General features: G+C 42.7%; 1 protein-coding gene across 4 annotated transcripts in view; it reads right to left on the reverse strand.

Annotated features, from left to right (window-relative positions):
* TRMT9B (tRNA methyltransferase 9B (putative)) overlaps nucleotides 1–22357 on the reverse strand; it is a 72259-nt gene that overhangs the window by 44819 nt on the left and 5083 nt on the right. The window contains exon 1 of one of the 4 annotated variants that reach the window (XM_011757289.3): nucleotides 9411–9966. The exons of the other annotated variants lie outside the window; for them this stretch is intronic. The gene's annotated coding sequence lies outside the window, so the exon portion shown is untranslated. Of the gene's footprint in view, nucleotides 1–9410; nucleotides 9967–22357 lie in introns of those variants that run through there. 4 annotated transcript variants of the gene reach the window in all.

The raw sequence follows: 22357 nt of genomic DNA on the forward strand, positions 1-22357 counted from the left end.
CTTCATGTGCCAACCTGGGCGACTGAATGCAGTTCTAGGAGCTTGCTCATCTGTTAAATCAAAACCTGGACTCAGTGGTGGCCTAACCAGAGTTGAGATGCTGTACATTTCTTGATCAAAGATCAACTAAGGCATGGCAAGTGGGCCTGTTTCATGCCCTGCAGTGGCTACTGTATTGGCTGGTTAGTGACACAGAAACAGTCTGGGAAGAGTCATATAAATGAACTTCTCAGAATTGCTCATAGTGCAAGAATCTATCTATCTATCTATCTATCTATCTATCTATTTATCTATCTATTTATCAATCATCTATCTCTCTGTTGCGGGTGAGCAGCAACTGTCTGGGCCAGTGGTGCAGGGGTAAACAAATTTACCAAGACAGTTGTAGGTAAAGAGAGGCAGATTTATTAGAGAAAGTAGGAAAACATGCCGCCAGAGTGCAATGGGCAGAATCAGTGGAAGAGGAGCTGACTGCCAGGAAACAAAGGCTTGCTGGAGATTTTATAGAACGATTCCTGGGTTGATCGATAACGCCAAGGTAGCAGGGAGCTCACCTGCATTATTCTGTCAGCCAAGGAGCTTGATGATAAATCGCAGTGTTTGATGATGAGCAGGAAGTTTGTGAGTTATGCACGTTATTTGCTCAGAAGGGCTATACGTCCTGGGCCATGAAGAAAGGCAGACCTATAGCTTATTTGCTTTCTCTCTTTGCTCTCCCCTGGTCCTGCCAGCCTGACTCCTTTTCCCTAATTAAGACTCCACACTATCCCACTATCCTTTTTTTTTTTTTTTTTCTTGGACACAGGGTCTCGCTCTGTCACACAGGCCAGAGTGCAGTGGTGCAATCACAGCTCACTGAGGCCTTGACTTCCTGGGCTCAAGCAGTCCTCCCACCTCAGCCTCCCCAGTAGCTGGGACTACAGGCACATGCCATGGCACCTGGTTAATGTTTTTGTATTATTTTTTTCCTTTTTTTGTAGAGAGAGGGACTAGTTATATTGCCCAGGCTGGTCTTGAACTCCTAGCCTCAAGCCATCCTCCCACCCTGGCCTCCCAAAGTGCTGAGATTACAGGCATGCGCCACTGCGCCCAGCTGCAAGTATATATTTTGTTTGTTTGTTTTTGAGACGGAGTCTTGCTCTGTCGCCAGGCTGGAGTGCAGTTGTGCTATCTCAGCTCACTGCAGCCTCTGCCTCCTGGGTTCAAGCTATTCTCCTGCCTCAGCCTTCCAAGTAGCTGAGACTGCAGGCAAGTGTCACCATGCCCAGCTAATTTTTGTATTTTTAGTAGAGATGGGGTTTACATCATGTTGGCCAGGATGGTCTCAATATCTTGACCTCGTGATCCACCCTCTCAGCCTCCCAAAGTGCTGGGATTACAGTTGTGAGCCACCATGCCCAGCCAAGAATATTTTTAAGTCCAGAAAATAAGATGGTCATGGTGACCTCCTTGCTTGACACTCTAGGGCTTGCTCCATTGAGGTCGTGAATAGGTTGACGGCTATCTGTGTGCACAGTAACATATGCCTCTCCTCTCCAGGCTGATCTTGCCATTGGCACTGCTGAGTGCTCCATCGACCAGCAGAAGTAATAAACCCTGAGCCCATGGTATTATACAAAGCTTCAAGCGAATCAGCCATCTGTCTGACAGCAGGCTGATTGTCTGGGGTCACCTTCCATCCCGGAGGGGGCAGCAACTGGAGAGGAATTCAATAGAATAGACATTTAATCTGCATTTGAATTTTCTCTTTGCCCACCATGCTTCTATTTGCAACACCATCTGCTAGCAACACCTCCGGGAGGCTCTCCAAGGAAGCTTCTTTCCTCTCAGACCTCCATCTGGGGCATAAGCAGGCACAGGCAGGATTTGGGAGGAGGCAGCAGAAGCAGAGGTCAAGTTAGGTTGAACAATGGCTTTGTCTCTTGCCTACAGGTCACAGCTCCTGCTGGGCAGCTCTTTCCTAGGGTTAAAGTTATGCCAAGTTCTGGAATCCAGTCTTTCTCTGTTCCCTTTCAGGCTAAGGATGGTAGTCCTGTCACTGCTAATCCCAGGATGCTTCGCGGTCCCTAGTTAGTTTTCTTAACCTCACTGATGCTTTGTGAATGGACCCTTTACTAAATTCTCTTCAGTAACATCTTTTGAATATGCCACTTTTTACAGAAATCTGTACTGATATGTCATCTTTTTTTTTTTTTTTTTTTTTTTGGAGACGGAGTCTCGCTCTGTCGCCCAGGCTGGAGTGCAGTGGCGCAATCTCGGCTCACTGCAAGCTCCGCCTCCCGGATTCACACCATTCTCCTGCCTCAGCCTCCTGAGTAGCTGGGACTATAGGTGCCCGCCACCATGCCCGGCTAATTTTTTTGTATTTTTAGTAGAGATGAAGTTTCACCATGTTAGCCAGGATGGTCTCAATCTCCTGACCTTGTGATCCGCCCGCCTCAGCCTCCCAAAGTGCTGAGATTACAGGCGTGAGCCACTGCGCCCAGCCTTTTGTATTTTTAGTAGAGATGGGGTTTTACCATATTACCCAGGCTGGTCTCAAACTCCTGACCTCAAGTGATCCACCCGCTTCTGCCTCACAAAGTGCTGAGATTACAGGCATGAGCCACTGCACCCAGCCCATATGCTATCTTAATGAAACTAATATATAGTATCTCACACAACCTTGCTGCTGACCAAGAAATTCACTTTATAGTTAAAAAAAAAAAAAAGTAAAGCATAAACAATGCCCTATTACTGATCCTACCACGTACTCATCACCTAAAAATCCCTGGCCTTTTACGATGGTAAAAAGGCTCAGTTAAGCTGCAAGTGGGAAAATCTTCAGAGCTGGGAAAGTGGCATTGTATATATTGTCCTCCCAAGGGAGAACTAGTGCAGGTGCCGAGTGTGGCAGCAGAACCTTACCAGTGGCACTGGGTCCTGGTCCGACTGACTGTTGTACCTAAGACTCCTGGCATGATGGAGCTTCTCTGGGGCACGTTTATTTTCCAAGTCTAGTTCTCTGGCTTTCTATGTCCTCCATATTTCAATAAATTCCTGATTAGTCCAAAGATCACGAGTCAGTGTCTGTTGCTTATAATCAACAACCATGGCTCACATAGAACTGAGAAAACATTATCGTATTCATTTGTTGGTGCTTATTTATTGCCCCCAACTTTTACTCTTTCTGGACAATGACCATACCTGTCTCATTTCTTTATCTGCAATGTCTGTCATCATATCTGGCAAATATGGTGGTGGTGGATTATCATCAATTGAAGGAATGAATGCCCCCAAATAGCTAGAAGCATCAATTTATTTATTTTTATTTTTATTTTTGAGACGGAGTCTTGCTCTGTCACCCATGCTGGAGTGCAGTGGTGCCATCTCGGCTCACTGCTACCTCCACCTCCCGGGTTCAAAGGATTCTCAGACCTTAGCCTCTGAAGTAGCTGGGATTACAGACACGTGCCACCATACCCAGCTAATTTTTTGTATTTTTAATAGAGATTGGGTTTCCCCATGTTGGCCAGGCTGGTCTGGAACTCCTGACCTCAAGTGATCTGCTCATCTCACCCTCCCAAATTGCTCGGATCACAGGCATGAGCCACTGTGCCTCCCCTAGAAGCATCAATTTAAGAGCATTTTTTTTTTCTTTCCTGCTACTTTTAGAAGAAAGGACCAAATAAGAAGTTCTAAATTTTATTCTGGGGTCAGTCTATATATGTTCAACAATTATATGATCAACAAAATATTTGATATCTATATCAAGTATAGTATCAAGCATCAAGTTCAGGGGAGTGGCCCACTTTGATTTCCATGGGCCTATACCAGCAAATCTACTAATCTATTTGTATCTCTTCTCATAGATTCCTGGAAGAGAGATGAGGATGAACTATCTGTACTTCTAGAATGCAAACCCCACTAGCCGTACACGGAATCCTATGTTCTGGACAATTAACAGCTTCTCTCCTGTAATTTTCTTCTCTCTCTTCTCAATCATTAATTTTCCCCATTAGTGTAAAAATACACTTCAATAGCTCAACTAAAAAAAACAATTGCTTATGTATGACCATAGACCATCATCCAGTCTCAACCCTAACTTCCCTGCTTCCTTTTATGGTAAAGTTTTTCACAAATAATGCTGCCTCTATTTGTTGGTTTTCCTTTGATCTGAAAACTTTAGCTTTATGATCTTTTAGGGGATCATAAAACACCTGTCAACCTCAGCAGTGAAGGGCTGCACCCAGCAAGCTGTGTAACCAGGGGAGCTACTTTAAAAAAAAAAACAAAACAAAACAAAACCCTGCCTGCTGCTGTCCCACCTCATGTCCCTTTTCATGCAAGAGAAGTGAAATGTTTTTATTTTACACCTAATGCAGTGGTTTACTTTTCATCAACCCCACAACATTACTTTCACTGCAGCGCAGGCAGCACTCCAGACTGCCACGTTTTGCTCCCAGCTTTCATCGCCACTTGAAACATCTGTCGGCCACCCTCTTATCTGGAACAAGCAGGACCTATAGGTGACTTCATATCCCTGGAAACCTATTCTGTAGGGGCTCATTCTTCCATTGCCCTTGAATGAAACTCGGGCAGGGCCACAGATTTTTCATAAATTTCAATAATAAGTAAATGCTCTCCAAATCACAAAACGTTCTCACTTCTGACATTAAGATTCCCCGTCCAGTGTAAAATCCAGGCTCCACGTTTCATCACCGTTTGAAACTTCTCATCTCCAGCTTGGACCTGCTGCTATCAGGAAGCTTGCAGTGGGAAAGGTGGCTTCTTCTCTTGGTGCATCCTTCACTCCCAGTTCAGTAGTTAATGGGACAGGGTCGCGGTGGTGGTGAAGGGAGCCAGCAAGTAGAGGTTAGGGAGCCAGAAAAGTCCTTTTCTTTTCTTTTCTTAAGAGACAGGGTCTTGCTCTGTCATCCAGGCTGGAGTGCACTGGTGCGATCATGGCTCGCTGCAGCCTTGAATTCCTGGGTTCAGGCCACCCTCCTGCCTCAGCCTTCTGAGTAGCTGGGATTACAAGTGCTTGTCACTATGCCTGGCTTAAAAAAAAAATTAAATATATTTTTAGAGAGCTCAGGCTGGTCTCAAACTCCTGGCCTCAAGCGATCCTCCCATCTCAGCCTCCCAAAGTACTAGGATTGCAGGTATGAGCCACTGCATCTGGCCAAAATGTTCTTTTTGACTGGTACTGGTGTGAACTGAGTTCAGTGATCTCTGGGCACGGTGGGAACTAAAGGCTGTTCTCGTTCATGAAGCATTTTGTGGACCTCATGGAATCTTTCATTGGCTCTGTGCAGATGCTCATGGATGAAATCCTTTAGCCAGCAGTTTTCTGAAACAGATAATCCACTGTCCTGCTGGCTGCCTATGACAGTTCCATGTCATCCACCCCTACACTTCCAACATGTTTCACCCGCAATCTCTTCACCTCTCCAGATGAGATACTAGCCAATGCCATCTGTCTTTCGTGGCCCACATCTAGTCCAAGGAAAACAAGCGCCTTTTTTCTCTCTTCAGTGAGAGTAGCAGTTACTTCTCAAGCAATACCCACTATGCTGCCATAGATTGCTTCTACCAGTCTTTAGATTTTTCAGGCATAGCTCAGTCCAGACCACTGTGTCTGAGATCTCACCTGCAGTGGCACATATCCAGCTTTCTGTGTGGTCCTCCTGAAGCCCCTGTCACTTGTCTTGAGAATGGGGAGAAATACGTTCTTCTTTCCTCTCACGATGCTGTGCGTGTGTTGACAAGGGAAGGGGCACCCACAGCATGCCAAAAAAAAAAAAAAATCTTCCTAGATACATATTCTCCCCAGTGTCCAACTGGGTGTTGGACTAAGGGTCACAAAACCAGATGTCATATTATTCAGCCTTACAAAGCAATGCAATTCTGACACATGCCACAAACACGGATAAACCTGGAAGACATTATGCTCAGTGAAATAAACCAGACACGAAAGGACAAACGCTGCATGATTCCACTCATGTGAGGTTCCTGGAACAGTTAGACACACAGAGACAGAAAGTCGAATGGTGGCTGCCAGGGCCTGGGGAGTCAGAGTAAAAGGGGCTTAGTGTTTAAGCGCCCTGGAGGTTAACTTTGGGGAGATGACAAAGTTCTGGCGATGGATAATAGTGATGGTTGTACAACACTGTTAATGTATTTAACGCCCCTGAGTTGTACAGTTAAAAATGGTTAAATGGTCGTTTTTATATTATGCATATTTTACCACAATAAAAAACATTTCAGTCATTTCTTCTGCAAGTCCTGCTTGGGCAGTCTAGCAACTAGCTTCAGAACACGAGAGTCATTGTCACCTAGCGTATTTGGGACTGTGCCTGTTATCAAGCCATTGTCGCTCCCCTCCAAACACTCCCTCCTACACACCGCTTTGTGTGGAGAGGGCGGGGACTCTGTAAACAGCACTGCTTCTTTACTGTCTCTGCTGACAGGGGACACCACAGGGAGCCTGGAAGGACAGGGAGGGAGAGGGGACCGGCTCCTCTGTTTGCTTCCTGTTTCTGCCAGAGTTGGCCAGCAACAGCCCTTCGCCCTGGCAGCGGCATTTGTTTCCGTTAGCAGTCGGTTAGTTTCCAGTTTCTCTCACTTTCCCAGGACTAGCTCTTTTGCACACCCCCAAAAGACACCTCATCCACAAGCAAGGCTCCTTCCAAGAGACCTGCCTCCCAACTCCTTAGGGACTCTCCTCTGAGCTCTCAAAGTCTCCACACCAGCTGGCCAGCCCCGCCTCCTCGGGAGTCTGGGTCCCTGTTCTGCAGACCCCTTGTCCAAGCTTCTAGGTTCTGAGAAGCTCATTTTCTTATCTGTCCCCTCAGCACAGGGGCGGCTGCTTCCTGCTGTTGTTCTTGCTATCCTGCCTCATTTGTTCCTTCTTTGCATTGCTCGTCTTCTAATACCTGTCTAACCAATTCCTTATGTTAAATTTTCTCTGTTAACATAACTGATGGGATTTTCCCTCCCAGACTCTACGTAACACTGCTGCATTTTTGCGCTATTGTGCAAAACATGAAAACAATAAAGAGTTCCTTTTCAATATTTGGCTAGAGTTATTTATGGCTTGTCTCTCCCAATGAGTTTATAAATTCCATAAAATCAGGGTTTTGGTTTTTTTTTTAATTTGGTTCACTGATGCTATGTTCTGCATTCTAAACACGGCCTGGCCCAAAGTAGGCACCCAATTATATCTGTTGGACAAATAAATAGGAAATATTTAAACATAAAAAAAGTAATTTTGGTCATGAAAACATGCTTGTGTAAAAGCGATAACCACATCTAAATATATTTGGAGGAAAGTAAGTAGCTGAACTCTCTTTTTCTGAAATTTTTAGTAATATCCATTTTCTGCTTCCCCCCACACCCATTTTCTTGTTTGCTAATTTTTGTCAGTGGTGTTTCTCCATTTTTTTTTCTCTTGTAGATTAGGGCATGTTATCCATGGATAGTCATTCAGCCAGTAAAATACTTTTTAATGTCAACTGTATACTGGATATCACACTCGATGCGGTAATGACAAATTCATTTTAAATCCAGCTGATACACAATTTGAAATTGGCACACCAATACCATATGTTAAACCTCACAAAGAAAACTTCCGAAGTAGAACTCAGAGGATTTCATTATTATGAAAAAATGCTGTAGTGGGAGAACCCTGATGTCATAGGCCCAGCTCTGTCATTCCCTGGCAAAGTGACCTTCAGCAAAGTATTTAGCTTCTCTGCGTACCTGTTAATCCCCTTAGAAATAAAGAAATACCAAAATGAAAAACAAAACAAAAAAGAAAAAAAATTGGACAAAGGGGAAACAAAGAGAAAGAAAGAAAAATAAATACCAGTATTTGATACTACAGTAGGGAAATGATAGTTAACAAAACTTTATTACCTATTTCAAAATAGCTACAAGAGAAGAACTGTACTGTTCCCAAGGCAAAGAAAAGATACATGTTTGAGGTGATGGTATGCAAATTACTCAGATTAATCATCATATATTTTATACATATGTCAAAATATCACATGTACCCCCAAAATATGTACAACTATGACACATCATTAAAAATGCAAAAAATGAAGAAATACAGATACTTTCTAATGTGCCTCTCCTCTTTCAAGACTGAGCTTTCATATAGAAATGTGCTTTACACATACGTTTATTACACCACTATTCACAATAGCAAAGACTTGGAATCAACCCAAATGTCCATCAGTGACAGACTGGATTAAGAAAATGTGGCACATATACACCATGGAATACTATGCAGCCATAAAAAAGGATGAGTTCGTGTTCTCTGTAGGGACATGGATGCAGCATGGAAACCATCATTCTCAGCAAACTATCGCAAGAACAGAAAACCAAACACTGCACGTTCTCACTCATAGGTGGGAATTGAACAATGAGATCACTTGGACACAGGAAGGGGATCATCACACACTGGGGCCTATTGTGGGGACGGGGGAGTGGTGAGGGATAGCATTAGGAGATATACCTAATGTAAATGATGAGTTAATGGGTGCAGCACACCAACATGGCACATGTATACATATGTAACAAACCTGCATGTTATGCACATGTATCCTAGAACTTAAAGTATAATAATAATAAAAAGAAAAAAGAAAAAAAGAAATGTGCTTTAACATCCCCCAAATCACAACAGAACTTTCGAGCATCGGTAGCCAATATACAGACTTGAATTTCTTCTTATCACAGTTCCCAAACGCATCACCCTGTACAGACTAAGAGGCTAGAAAGACATGAAGTGACTGACAGGAAGCCAAAAGTGTCATAAAAAGCCTCGGTGCCAATTCTATTTCCAGTTCCAAATAACACTGTGATTTTCTGTAGTAATACTTTTTAAACTTGGCTGGATATTTTTAAGACCATTTTAAATCCATGGAATAGTATTAATACTGACAGCAGCATTAACCATCTCACACATTTGAATACATTGCAAGTCTCAAAAGAGGTCAGCATAGCCGGCTTATCTCTTTCACGCATGTAAATCTGTAGGACCGCCTAGAAGGCGTCTGCTCTAGATCTGAACAACAGAGTCCATGTTTAGCAAGAAGCCCTGCACCAAGCCATGAAAGTGGACTGGAATCAGGGAGCAATGAGAAGAGGAAGGCACCTGCCATAATGTGCTGTCCTCACTGTTAGGTTGGGATGGAGAATAGTGAATACATGACAACCTAAAAGTTGGGCAAATACTACTTTGGAAATAAAAGTGAATAAATGAGGAGAAATAGGCTTACATAAAAAACAGGACCAAAAATTCAAGGACAGTGAAGGAAGACACTGGCCTGTTTAATAATAACAGATGTCTACAAGCTAACAAAGTCAATTTGTTTTGTTTTGTTTCATATATTTTTGTTCACAGAAGTAAAATAGTTTGCACATACCTGGAAGAAAACCAAGTGGAACTGGAGTTATCACCAGAAGAGGGCTAAAGGGAAGGGAGGTGAGCAACAGTGAGGTCACCAAGGATCTGCAATAGTTCTGCCTCGTTAGGCATGGTTGGCCCTCTGTACCTGAGTTCCACGTGGGCCAATTTGATCAACTGTGTATCAAAAACATTTAAAATCAGAATCATGCCTGTAATTCCAGCATTTTGGGAGCTGAGGCGGGAGGATGGCTTGAGGTCATGAGTTTGAGACCAGCCTGGGCCACATAGCAAGACCATGTCTCTACAAAAAAAAAAAAAAAGTAAAACATTAGCTGAGTGTGGTGGTGCAGGCCTGTAGCCCTAGTTACTTGGGAGGCTTAGGTGGGAGGACTCCTGGAGCCCAGGCGCTTGAGGCTGCAGTAAGCCGTGATTGTGCCAGTGCACTCCACACTCCAGCCTGGGGTATAGAGTGAGACTCAGCCTCTAGAAAAAGGAACAAGAAATAATAAGAAGAGAATTTTTAAAAAAGAAAAAGTATTAGGAAAAATAAAAAATAATACAAATAAATGATACATTATTACAACTACTTAGCACTTAAATTGTATTAGGTTATTGCAAGTAATCTAGAGATGATTTAAAATAATGGGAGAATATACACAGGTTACATGCAAATACTATGCCCTTTTATATCTCAGAGTTGAGCATCCATGAATTTTAGTACAGGGGTATTGGGGTAGAGTGGGCCCTGGAACCAATCCCCTTTGGATGCAAAGGAGCGAGTGTGTGTGTGTGTGTGTGTGTGTGTGTGTGTGTGTGTGTGTGTGTGTATGTATTTATATATAAACAACACAAAAACATAGGAAGATAGATTTACAGGCCTCTGTGAGCCCAAAGGTAGCTAGCCCTGTCCCAGAGCCTAGGATGGATGGAAACCTGTGTAATCAAGAGAGGACGGGCCTTTCAGTTCTTTTTGTTGTTGCTTTTTGTTTTGGTTTGTTTTGTTTTTTTAAGACACAATTTCACTCTCTTTCTCACCTAGGCTGGAGTGCAGTGGCACAATCTCAGCTCACTGCAACCTCCACCTTCCAAGTGATTCTCTTGCCTCAGCCTCCCGAGTAGCCAGAATTACAGGTGCATGCTACCACGCCGGGCCAATATTTTGTATTATTAGTAGAGATAGGGTTTCACCATGTTGATCAGACTGGCCTCGAACTCCTGACCTCAGATGATCCGCCCGCCTTGGCCTCCCAAAGTGCTGGGATTACAAGTGTGAGCCACCACACTCAGCCCACTTTTTGGTTTTATATATGTAAGAGCAGGCTTACGTGACCACTGCTGAAGGCCTGCAAATGTGTTGCTTCTCCATGGGGTGAGTCAGGCCAGGCCTGTGTAGATAATGAACAGCATGGCTCTCTACCCACCATACTTCACCTCTTCTAGTAACTGACCTTGTCAAACAGGACCACACCTCCTGCGAGAGGTAGGGGTGCACTCTTGTGACTCAGGGAGGGGTCTTCTGGGCTGCCAGCTGCTCAGGCTGCCCCTCCCACCCTGAGGACTGATTCCTCCCAGAGTGGGTAGCTGAACCTGGAGTCCATGTGGCCATCGGCTCACAGCTCATGCCTCCAAATGTCACTGTCTTAAGATCCCAATGAACCTGATTGCATTCCATTAAAATGCAGACCTCCAGTTAGAAAGCATTAAGGGATTTTGGTAATTTATTTAAAACTATTTAGCTCTTTACAACAAATATACCAGAAATTGCTAAAATGTCTGTCACTGGATAATGTCTGTTTATGAAAGGAAAAGTCTCCTTTTGTAGCAATTCCCGCCAAACAGCAAGGCTGAGGTTTTCTAAATTAAAGAGATGAAAACGAGGAAGATCCGCCCACTTCCTCACTCTTCTTGCCCTCATCCCCATCACACAGGTCACATGCCCGGAAAGTCACATACTCCTGTAGAACTTTATAGTCTCTTGGGATGTATGTCTTCTGTGACTTGAACATTTCATTTAAAATAGCACTTTTGGCCAGGTGGTGGCTCATGTCTCTAATCCCAGCACTTATGGAGATCGAGGGGTGGATTGCTTGAGCCCAGGAGTTTGAGACCAGCCTGGGCAACATGGTGAAATCCCATCTCTACTAAAAATGCAAGAATTAGCTGGGTGTGGTGATGTGTGCCTGTAGTCCCAGCTGCTCAGGAGGCTGAGGTGAGAGGATTGTTTGAGCCCAGTAGGCAGAGGTTGCAGTGAGCCAAGATCGTGCCACTTCACTCCAGTTCGGACAACAGAGCAAGACCGTGTCTCAAAAAGTAAATAAGTAAATAAATTAGAAGAATGTTGTCTTTTTTAGCAGCTGTATAATAAGGACCTTCAGCCTGTCCAATGACATGGAAAAATTAAACTAATAATAATGCTTCAAAATCGACTTGTTAAGCTTTGTCCTGCTGACCACTTTCATGCTGACCATCACTCTATGCATAAAGATGTATTTAATACTCTTCTGACATTCTAAGTGGTGAGTAATTGTAATTCTACTATGGAAGTGACTACTCACTTAAAAAGAAAAATTGAAAACTCAGGAGGCTGTGCCATTGTTAAGGAGCTGCTTTAATTAGAAAGGACGCATTTAATTATTAGTTCATTGGTGGGGAAAAGCAAAAAACAATCTAAATGAAGAGGGTCTGAGTTGGTCAAATGTTAACTGGAGAATGTCATCCTTTTTTAATGTCAACTTCAACCCAAGAAAAATCTCCAGGGTAAACAAATCATCCTTGTCATTATTGCTGCCATTTGGTTATGGTCTGATGAGGTTCAGTCTTTGTAGGGGAGCTATAGGGTGCAGTAGTAGTTCAGAAAAGGATTTTTCTAGACTTATAGTCCTAAGGTCAAGTCTCAGCTGTGCCACTGGCTAGTCCTATGAAATACATTTGTTCCTAAAACCTTTGATGACTTTTACCACTGGTATTTAACTTAAGTGATCAAAGATTTCTGGACATTGTGCATATCTTTGGATGATCATTTCAGAAAGAGAACAAATTCAGGAGATGACTTACCCAGGATCCTAGAGATATATCTTGCTTGGACATGAAACTTGTAAAACATTTCTGCTTCTCAATTCAAATTTTGTGTACTGTTAAAAAATACCTAGAATGTCATGATCTATCCTTCCCACACCTTGGGAGTATTCACCATCGGTGTCTGTAAGGAAGGTGAGTACTAGAGTACTACCTAACCCTAAAATGCTGTTGGATTATAATCTCATAATGTAAACATGGAAAGGAACACTGTAAAATGAAAGCAAGGTAGTAAGAATGTGGTAAAGTCTATTTTTTTGCTCCTCTAGGAAAACAAGGCCTGCAGACTTCCCCACTGTACCCAGCTCCTCAACAAACCCTATGAGGCCCAGGCCCCATCTCGAACGGGATGATTCCCCTAACCCTATGCGTTAGAAATGAGGGTTCTCTGAGAGTTCCCACAGCATCTAGTTCTTACTCTCATACTTTGGATGGTATTCATGCGTGCCATCTCCTGTATTAATCAAATAAGTCCCAGGCTAAATAAATGGACACTGAACTAAAAATGTAGACCAATTTAAATAAATGCTGTGCCACATGGCTTGACAATAGAAATAGCTGTATTATCATAGAAATCTTTCCAACACATGCTTTTATGTCTATCTCAATAGTCTATAAATAACACATTTTTTATTGGTAACATATGAGCTAATTATGACAAAGTATTACAGAACAGCAATGTCTAGCTTGTAAATAACACATCTTTATTGATAACATAGGGGTTATCAATAAAGATGACAAAGTATTATACAGTAGCAATGCTTTCCGGAGTTCACAAAGTGTCTGCATCCACACTAAATGGCACATGGCTGTATTTGTTTGGAGGGTTTCTTCCCCCCGCCCCCACCCTGAGCACAGAGACAGGGCCTCACTCTGTCACCCAGGCTGCAGTGCAGTAGCACAATCATAGCCACTGCAGCCTCCTATTCCTGGGCTCTAGTGAACCTCTTACCTCAACCTCCTGAGTAGCTGGGACCACAGAAATGAGCCACCATGCCAGGCTCCTGTTTTTTTTTTGTTTGTTTGTTTTTACTTTTTGTAGAGATGGAGGGTCTTATTATGTTGCCCAGGCTGGTCTTGAACTCCTGGGCTCAAGCGATCCTTCTGCCTTGGTCTCCCAAAGTGCTGGGATTACAGGCATGCATCACATGCCTAGTCGTGGAGTGCTTCTTTTTTTCTTCTTCTTTTTCTTTTTTGAGACAAAGTCTTGCTCTGTCACCCAGGCTGGGGTGCAGTGGCACTACCTTGGCTCACTACAACTTCTGCCTCCTGGGTTCAAGCAGTTCTCCTGCCTCAGCCTCCCGAGTAGCTGGGACTACAGGTGCCCTCCACCATACACGGCTGATTTTTCTATTTTTAGTAGAGATGGAGTTTTGTCATGTTGCCCAGGCTGGTCTTGAACTCCTGAGCTCAAGCAATCTGCCTGCCTCACTCTCCCAACATGCTGGGATTACAGGCATGAGTCGTCGTGCCCCAGCCTGCCCCATTTTGCGGTCGGCTGTCATTTCTCACTCTCATTGTGCCTGTCTCCATAAGCTCCTCTACTTTCTAATTTCCTGCTTGTAGTATACCTTGGGCTTAAAAAAAAAAAAAAATCAGACAACTAAGCCTTTTGGGATCCTATCAAAAATATGAAGAAAAAGACTTTCAGGTCATCAGAGGGGTCAGCTTCGGATAAACGAGTTTGGTGACATCCTGTACTGACAGCTCACAGGCCACCTTGGTTCTGGACAGGCATCTGGATGCTGGGGAAAGCTGGCCACACCATGTCTTCCTGCTAAGCCCTTGGGTAGTCGGCCTTCTGATTGCCAGCCTTTGGCTTTTTAGTCAGATCTCCCTGCCACCATCTCTATGCTCTGTGTTCACTGTGGTGCTAGCTCTGTTTCTTTCCAACTGAGCTCCTCAATAGCCTGGATTCTGTAGTTCCCTCCCGAGTCTCCGAGTCCACACCTGCTTAGTATCTACAAAAACGAATGCAGCCATATGGCTTGAATGCTTACATCACACACAGAGGCTTTTGGTTCTGGGTAAGTGCCACAATTATGAAAACTGCACTGAAGTAGGAAATAACGCCAGTTGAAAGAATGGCCTCATTTGCAGGCAGCTTGCACTGTATTTCATAAGAATGTGTTTAACATTTTAAGCTTTCCTGTGGCAGCAAATTGTACTTCTCCTAGTGGGAGGAGTTACGAAGTCTGCGACCAGAATAAACCAGACTGTTTTGGAAAGTTTGACTTTTTCAGTTTTCATATTCCATTTTATGACTGTGTTTGTTTTTTCAGAGATAAGCCGGTGTATAAGAAAACAGTCTTATCTCTGAACCAAGCATATGGCTCACACCTGTAATCCCAGCACTTTGGGAGGCCGAGGTGTGAGGGTCATTTGAGGCCAGGAGTTTGAGACCAGCCTAGGCATCATAGTGAGACCCCATCTTTACAAAAAATTTAAAAAAAATAAAAAAAATTAAAAAAAACATTAGCCTCGTGTGGTGCATGCTTATACTCCCAGTTACTCAGGAGGATAAGGAAGAAAGATCGCTTGAGCCCAGGAGTTTGGGGCTACAGTGAGCTGTGATTGTGCCACTGCACTCCAGCCTGGGTGGCAGAGACCCCGTCTCAAAAACAAACAAACAAACAAATAAGCAAAAACAAACAAAAAACCACAGTCTATTATTTAGAGTTAAAAACTACAAATACTATTTTTTAACCTCAAGGAGTTCTATCATAAACTACCTTAAAAATAAAAAAACAAATTAAACAGGAATACAGAACTCTGGCCCGAAATTTCAAATTACAAAATAAATAAGACAAAGCCTTCGACCTGAACTTCCTGTGGCAGGATGGAAATGTTCGGGTAAATGGCTATAAAACATTTCACAGAAGCTAGGAGGCCACCTATTTTGTAAAATGCACAGCTATTTTAGTTATTGCCAAGAAAGATGAGGATGTGTCATCAACTGTAAGATGTACCCCATGTCAATGATGTTGAAATGTAATGTTTTTCAAAAAGATGAAATATGATATTTTTGAAAAATAGCTTTAAAAGAACAAAAGTAATATCACAATAATGACATGAGTCTTTTTGAGTTTCCTTAGAAAAGCCAATATTCTACCTTGATCATCAAATCTTTGTTTTAGGGCATCCTAAATTGTTAGAAAATGAGAAGTTACATAGTTCATGTACGAAAAGACCAGAGTCAAAAACAGGTGAATGGATTACAAAACGAAAGCTGATGCGATTGGTGTCATTTATAAATATCCGGGAATCAACCAGTATGGAAACAATATTATTGGTTTCTTGAGGAGCAAGGACTAGAATCCACATGGGCTGAATCCACATGTCTACAGATCTATCATGCCACGCTGCAGTCTAGTTTAAATAAACAGAAAACAGGAGCTACTCAGGTACAGCTTTAATGAAGGCAGCCATTGCACAAGGTTTTAAAAAACTTATATACATTTTTGTTTTGTTTGAGACAGGGTCTTCTTCTGTTGCCCAGGCTGGAGTGCAGTGGTGCGATCATGGCTCACTGCAGCCTTGACCTCCCAGGTTCAAGCAATCCTCCCTGCTCAGCCTCCCGAGTAGCTAGAACTACAGGCACACTCCACCACTCCCAGGTTAATTTTTGTTTTTGTAGAGATGGGGTTTTGCCGTGTTGCCTAAGCTGGTCTTGAATTCCTGGACTCAAGAGATCTGCCTGGCTCTGTCTCACAAAACACGAGGATTACATGCGTGAGCCACTGTGTCCTGCCAGTATACATGTGCTTTGTTTGTTTGTTTGTTTGTTTTGTTTTGTTTTGCTTTTGTGACAAAGTCTCACTCTGTCACCCAGGCTGGAGTGCACTGGCACAATCTCGGCTCACTGCAACCTCCACCTCCCAGGTTCAAGCGATTCTCCTGCCTCAGCCTCCCAAGTAGCTGGGACTACAGACACATGCCACCACACCAGGCTAATTTTTAAGTAGAGACGGTGTTTCACTATATTGGCTGGCTGGTCTCAAACTCCTGACCTCATGATCCGCCCACCTCGGCCTCCCAAAGTGCTGGGATTACAGGCGTGAGCCACTGCGCCCAGCCGCCAGTATACATGGTTTAGTGATTACTATTTACTTGTAATAAAAAGTTCTATGTAAAAATATAACATAATTTTTCCTCCATTTTTTAGTTATTCAATTATTCTTGAATTTCCTGCTTTAATGGATAAATCATAATATTCAGCAGACTGGGAAGAATCCAAACCCCCAAACCATGTGGCTACAAGTTTTTAATTTGGCAATTGAGTTGACAAGGCCTACCTCATCTATAGCAGAAACACACAGCCACAGCATGAAGTCAATCAGCTGTTAGCTGCACAAGTGGTAGGATTTATAGTAGGTTCTGCCTTTCAAAGATTCGCTCTCATTCTAAAGTGGTATGCTACACATAAAACCATCCATCTGGCCAGGTGCAGTGGCTCATGCCTGTAATCCCAGTACTTTGGGAGGCCAAGGTGGGCAGATCCCTTGAGCTCAGGAGTTCCAGACCAGCCTGGACAACACAGCGAGCCTCGTCTCTACAAAAAGTATAAAAATTAGCTGGGTGCAGTGGCACACACCTGTGGTCCTAGCTACTTAGGGGGCTGAGGTAGGAGGATCGCTTGAACCCAGGGGGCAGAGGTTGCAATGAGCCAAGATCACACCACTGCACTCCAGTCTGGGTAATAGAGGGGGACTCTACCGAAAAAAAAAAAAAAAAAAAAGCTATTAATTTTATGTCAGAACACATCATCTTAAGGAGAATAAAAATCTTCTGTATGCACATACTGCCAACACATTTTAAAAGGCCCACATTTTAACAAGTAGAATAGACAAACTATCAGGCAAGAAATCATAAACTATTTTGGCTGAAAAAAATCGTTACAATTATCTAACTCAACACTCTACATGCAGGTTTCTACACATAATGTATACGTATGGGTGTGTCTACATAGCTTTTTGAAGGGAATGACATATGATCAAGCCCATTTTTCCATAGTTATGATGGTTTGCTAGCAAAGCAAGAATATCAAGGTCTGCATTTCTGCCAACTCAATGCATAGCCCCAAGAGCTTCTTACAGAGGAAAGCTAGCATGGAGAATCCAGTCCATGTCTGTAGGATGAAACATTAATGGTAGAAGGTTGGAGAAACTTGTAGATGGTTGGCATTGCAGCTTCAGGGCTGGCATTCTCTCTGGTTTCAGGTGTGTCTGTTAATGGATTCTGTGGTCTCTCACCCAAGTCTTTAACTAATATGAAACTGGAAGGCAAGGAAGTGGTCTGCTGAGAAGTCTGATTGAATATATTCTCCTCGCCTGTTGAAAACTTGGTTGAAATGTCTGCACTGAAGGTGCAGTGTAGCTGATTAGATGTTTCCTCTGGGATTAGGGCAACAGAGCTGCTCTGTTTTGTTAATTCTCTTGACTTGGAGCTATGTAGCCTATCATTTGACCTGTCATCACTTGGAGCCCTGAAGTTAACGTTTTCTACAACTCCTGTGCTAGCATCAAGTGATGTATTTGTTAACTTAAAAAAAAAATTATGAATTTTTTTAAATTAAAATCTTGCATTGGTGTGGTACTTGGGTTACAACTGATGAACCGCTATTGATATTTATTATTAACTAATATTCATAGGCTATATTAGGATTCACTCTGTATTAGACAGTTCTTTGGGTTTTGCCAAATGCATAATGTCACATATCCACCATTACCGTATCACACAGAATAGTTTTTTGTTTGTTTGTTTGTTTTGAGACAGAGTCTCACTCTTTCACCAGGCTGGAGTGCAGTGGCACAATCTCGGCTCACTGCAACCTCTGCTTCCTGGGTTCAAGCGATTCTCCTCCCTCAGCCTCCCGAGTAGCTGGGACTACAGGCACACACCACCACGCCCAGCTAATGTTTGTATTTTTAGTAGAGACATGGTTTCAATACATTGGCCAGGATGGTCTCGATCTCTTGACCTCATGATCCAGCCGCTTCAGCCTCCCAAAGTACTAGGATTACAGGCGTGAGCCACCGTGCCTGGCCTAGTGTTACTGCCCTACAAATCCCTTGTGTTTAACCTATTCTTCTCTTCCCCTCCCACTAGACCCAGGGCAACCACTGATCTTTTCACAGTCTCTAGAGTTTTGCCTTTCCATATGGCAATTAGCTAGAATCACACAGCATTTAGCCTTGTTCAGACTGGCTTCTTTTACTTAGTAATATGTATTTAGGGTTCCACCATGTCCTTTTGTGGCTTGAAAAATCATTACTTTTTAATCACTAAATAATATTTCATTGTAAGGATATATCACAATTTGCTTATCCATTCACCTACTGAAGGACATCTTGGTTGCTTCCAGTTTTTGGCAATTAGGAACAAAGTGGTTACAGACATTTGTGTGCAGGTTTCTGTATGGACTTGCCTGTTCATTTTTCAGTCTTCACCGATACAGGTACTGTCCAAGGAGAGCAGGCCTGGGAACACTGTCCATTCTGGGCTGCCGTAAGATACTCCGTGGGCTCCATTTTTCTGAAAGCTCCTTAATACCTGTTTGGCTCTCAGCTACCATTTCTGATCGTCAGGTAACTTCTGCAGATGTATTTTCTTAAGCTTGGTTACTACTAATGACTGAAATGTATCTGTTTTCCTCAAGGCTGCCATTTTAAATGAGCAGATTTCCTCTGTTGACTCCTCAGAGCGTCAAAACTGGCTCAGAGAATTAAACAGGGGGAGCAATTCCCATATAGTAAATGCAGCAACTCCGTATTTGTCCCAGACACATGGACATTACTTTCCAGGACTATAAAGCTCCAGTGGAAATTGTGTTACTTAAAACTTCCAATGAAGGGTTGCATTTTGATGTCTCCACTTCCATAAAGGGATTGTCTAAATTGAGATCAGCTGCATGAATGTTCTTGACACTGGCATTCAGTTATCTAGTTCCACAGCCAAAGGAAGAATACTTTTCTCTGTACCTGGAAGCTCCCTATTCTGTTGTAGCCTGTCTCCTTTCATCTCAGCTTCCAAATCAACAGATACAGATTAACTATCCCTTTTCTGAAATCTTTGGGACCAGGCCAGGCGCGGTGGCTCACATTTGTAATCCCAGCACTTGGGGAAGCTGAGGTGGGACGATCACTTGAGCCTAGGAGTTCAAGACCAGCCTGGGCAAAGTAGGCTTTTTGTGACACCTAGTATATACAAAAAGTAAACAAAATTAGCTAGGTGTAGTGGCATGAACCTGTGGTCCCGGCTACTTAGGAGGCTGAGGCAGGAGGATCATTTGAGGCCAGGAGGTTGAGTTCCAGTGAGCCATGATGATGCCACTGCACTCCAGCCTGGGCTACAGAGCAAGACTCTGTCAAACAAACAAACAAACAACAACAACAAAAACAAAGGAAAAGAGAAAAAGGGGCAGGAGAGGAGAGGAGAGGACAAAATCCTTGGGATCAGAAATGTTTCCAATTGTGGCATATTTGCATAGATATAAACCAGCAAAATTCATTTGTGATTTATATACACACAGCTGAAGGTAATTTTATATAATGTTTTAAAATAATTGTATTCATGAAACAAAGTTTGGACTGCGTTTTGACAGCAATCTGTCAAGGAAAGTCAGGTGTGGGATTTTTCCACTTGTGGCATATCATGTCAGTGCTCAAAAATTTTTGGATATTGGAGCATTTCAGATTTTGGATTTTCAGGTTAGGGATGCTCAACCTGTAGTTGTTAGTCTGTACCCTTTCACTCGGGAAGTTCATGGTCCCCTGTGTTACAAAGATGGTCTTGGTCACATGGAGAATTCTTCTTATTATTATTATTACTATACTTTAAGTTCTAGGTTACATGTGCCCAACGTGCAGGTTTGTTACGCAGGTATACATGTGCCATGTTGGTTTGCTGCACCCATCAACTCATCATTTACATTAGATATTTCTCCTAATGCTATCCCTCCCCCAGCCTCCCACCCCTGACAAGCCCTAGTGTGTGATGTTCCCCACCCTATGTCCAAGTGTTCTCATTGTTCAATTCCCACCTATGAGTGAGAACATGTGGTGTTGGGTTTTCTGTCCTTGTGACAGTTTGCTGAGAATGATAGTTTCCAGCTTCATCCATGTCCCTGCAAAGGATAGGAACTCATCCTTTTTATGGCTGCATAGTATTCCATGGTGTATAGGTAACATGGAGAATTCTTTTGTTCAATCTCATGCTGGTTCTTTGTGCTACTGAAGGTCATCATTCACTTTGTTCAGATTCTGACATTGTAGATGCCAGCCCTGTTCATTTAGAGACATACACCTGTGGTTAATGCATCATGGTAGTTGTTACAGAAAAACTAGCTTCCTTTCTTGTATGGAGATGAAATTTAAGATCTTGGGTGCTTTTTTCAGTGGTAGTTTCTTTGAATTACCTGATTTTTCTGATGAATTCTACAGAGGCATAGCTGGGCACCAATGTGATGCAGTACTATGCTGGAGGAACAGAATCAGAAATATCTTACAGAGGAAAAGAATGCCTTCTTTTCCTTCCATTTTTAATTTCTTCATTTAAAAACCAATACTTGGGTATATACCTAAAAGAACTGAAAGCAGGGACTCTAGGAGATATCTGTACACTCATGTTCACAGCAGCATTATGTACAAAAGGCAAAAGGTGGAAGCAAGCCAAGTATCCGAACTGCAGCTGAATGGATAAGCATAATGTGGCATAAACAGACAATGGGATACTATTCAGCCTTACAAAGGAAGGAGATTCTGATACACACTCTAACATGGATGAACGTTGAAAATATTGTACTACGTGGAATAAATTAATCACAAAAGGACAAATACTATATGATTCCACTTATATAGTATATTAGTCTGTTTTCACGCTGCTGATAAAGACATACCCGAGACTGGGTGATTTATAAAGAAAAAGAGGTTTCATGGACTCACAGTTCCACGTGGCTGGGGAGGCCTCACTATCGTGGCAGAAAGTAAAAGTCATGTCTTACATTGGCAGCAGGCAAGAGAGCTGCAAGCTGGTACAGGGAAACTCCCCCTTATAAAACCATCAGATCTCGTGAGACTGACTTAGTATCACAACAGCAGGGAAAACACCCACCCCCATGATTCAGTTACCTCCCACCAGGACCCTCCCATGACATGTTGAGAATTGTGGGAGCTACAATTCAAGATGAGATTTGGGTGGGTGCCCAGCCAAGCCATGTCATATAGGTTCCTAGAATAATCAAACGTATATAGACAGAGTGATTGCCAGGTACTGTGGGGAGGAGGGATGGGGAGTTACGGGTGAATGGGTATGGAGTTTCACTTTGAGAAGATAAAAACATTCTGGAGATGGATGGTGGCGATGGTTGCACAACAATGTAAAAATAAAGGTCACTGAACTGTACACTCAAAAAACAGTTAAAATAGTATATTTCATTCTATGTATATTTTATTACAATTTTTAAAAATCAGTATTGCAGTTAATGCAATCAAGCTATAATACTAGCACCTTAATCTTGGGTCACCATTAAGTCCTGGTCACCCCAAGGTTTGCTGAGGCAGTCTCTATTTATGCTTCTGTATTCAGGGCAATCACTAATCATTCCCTCTTCACTCTCAAAAGTGTCCTGGCTTGAACAATAAGTCATCTGATCACCCTAGATCTATTTCATAATTGTATAAATCATTGAATTGCCATCTTTGTATGCAAATAACATACCTGTGTTTTCTTGGATTACTCTAATCATAAATTTGATGTCCCATGGAAAGTTATAGGCTCTGATAAAATTTTAAAGGCTTCTGATTACTTTCTGAACACTGATTAGAGCAACAAAAGTAGTCCTCATTTCTTATAGACACATTATTTCTCTAAACACTAAAACCCTCTAAC

This window comes from Macaca nemestrina, chromosome 8, assembly GCF_043159975.1.
Source record: "Macaca nemestrina isolate mMacNem1 chromosome 8, mMacNem.hap1, whole genome shotgun sequence".
NCBI lineage: Eukaryota > Metazoa > Chordata > Mammalia > Primates > Cercopithecidae > Macaca > Macaca nemestrina.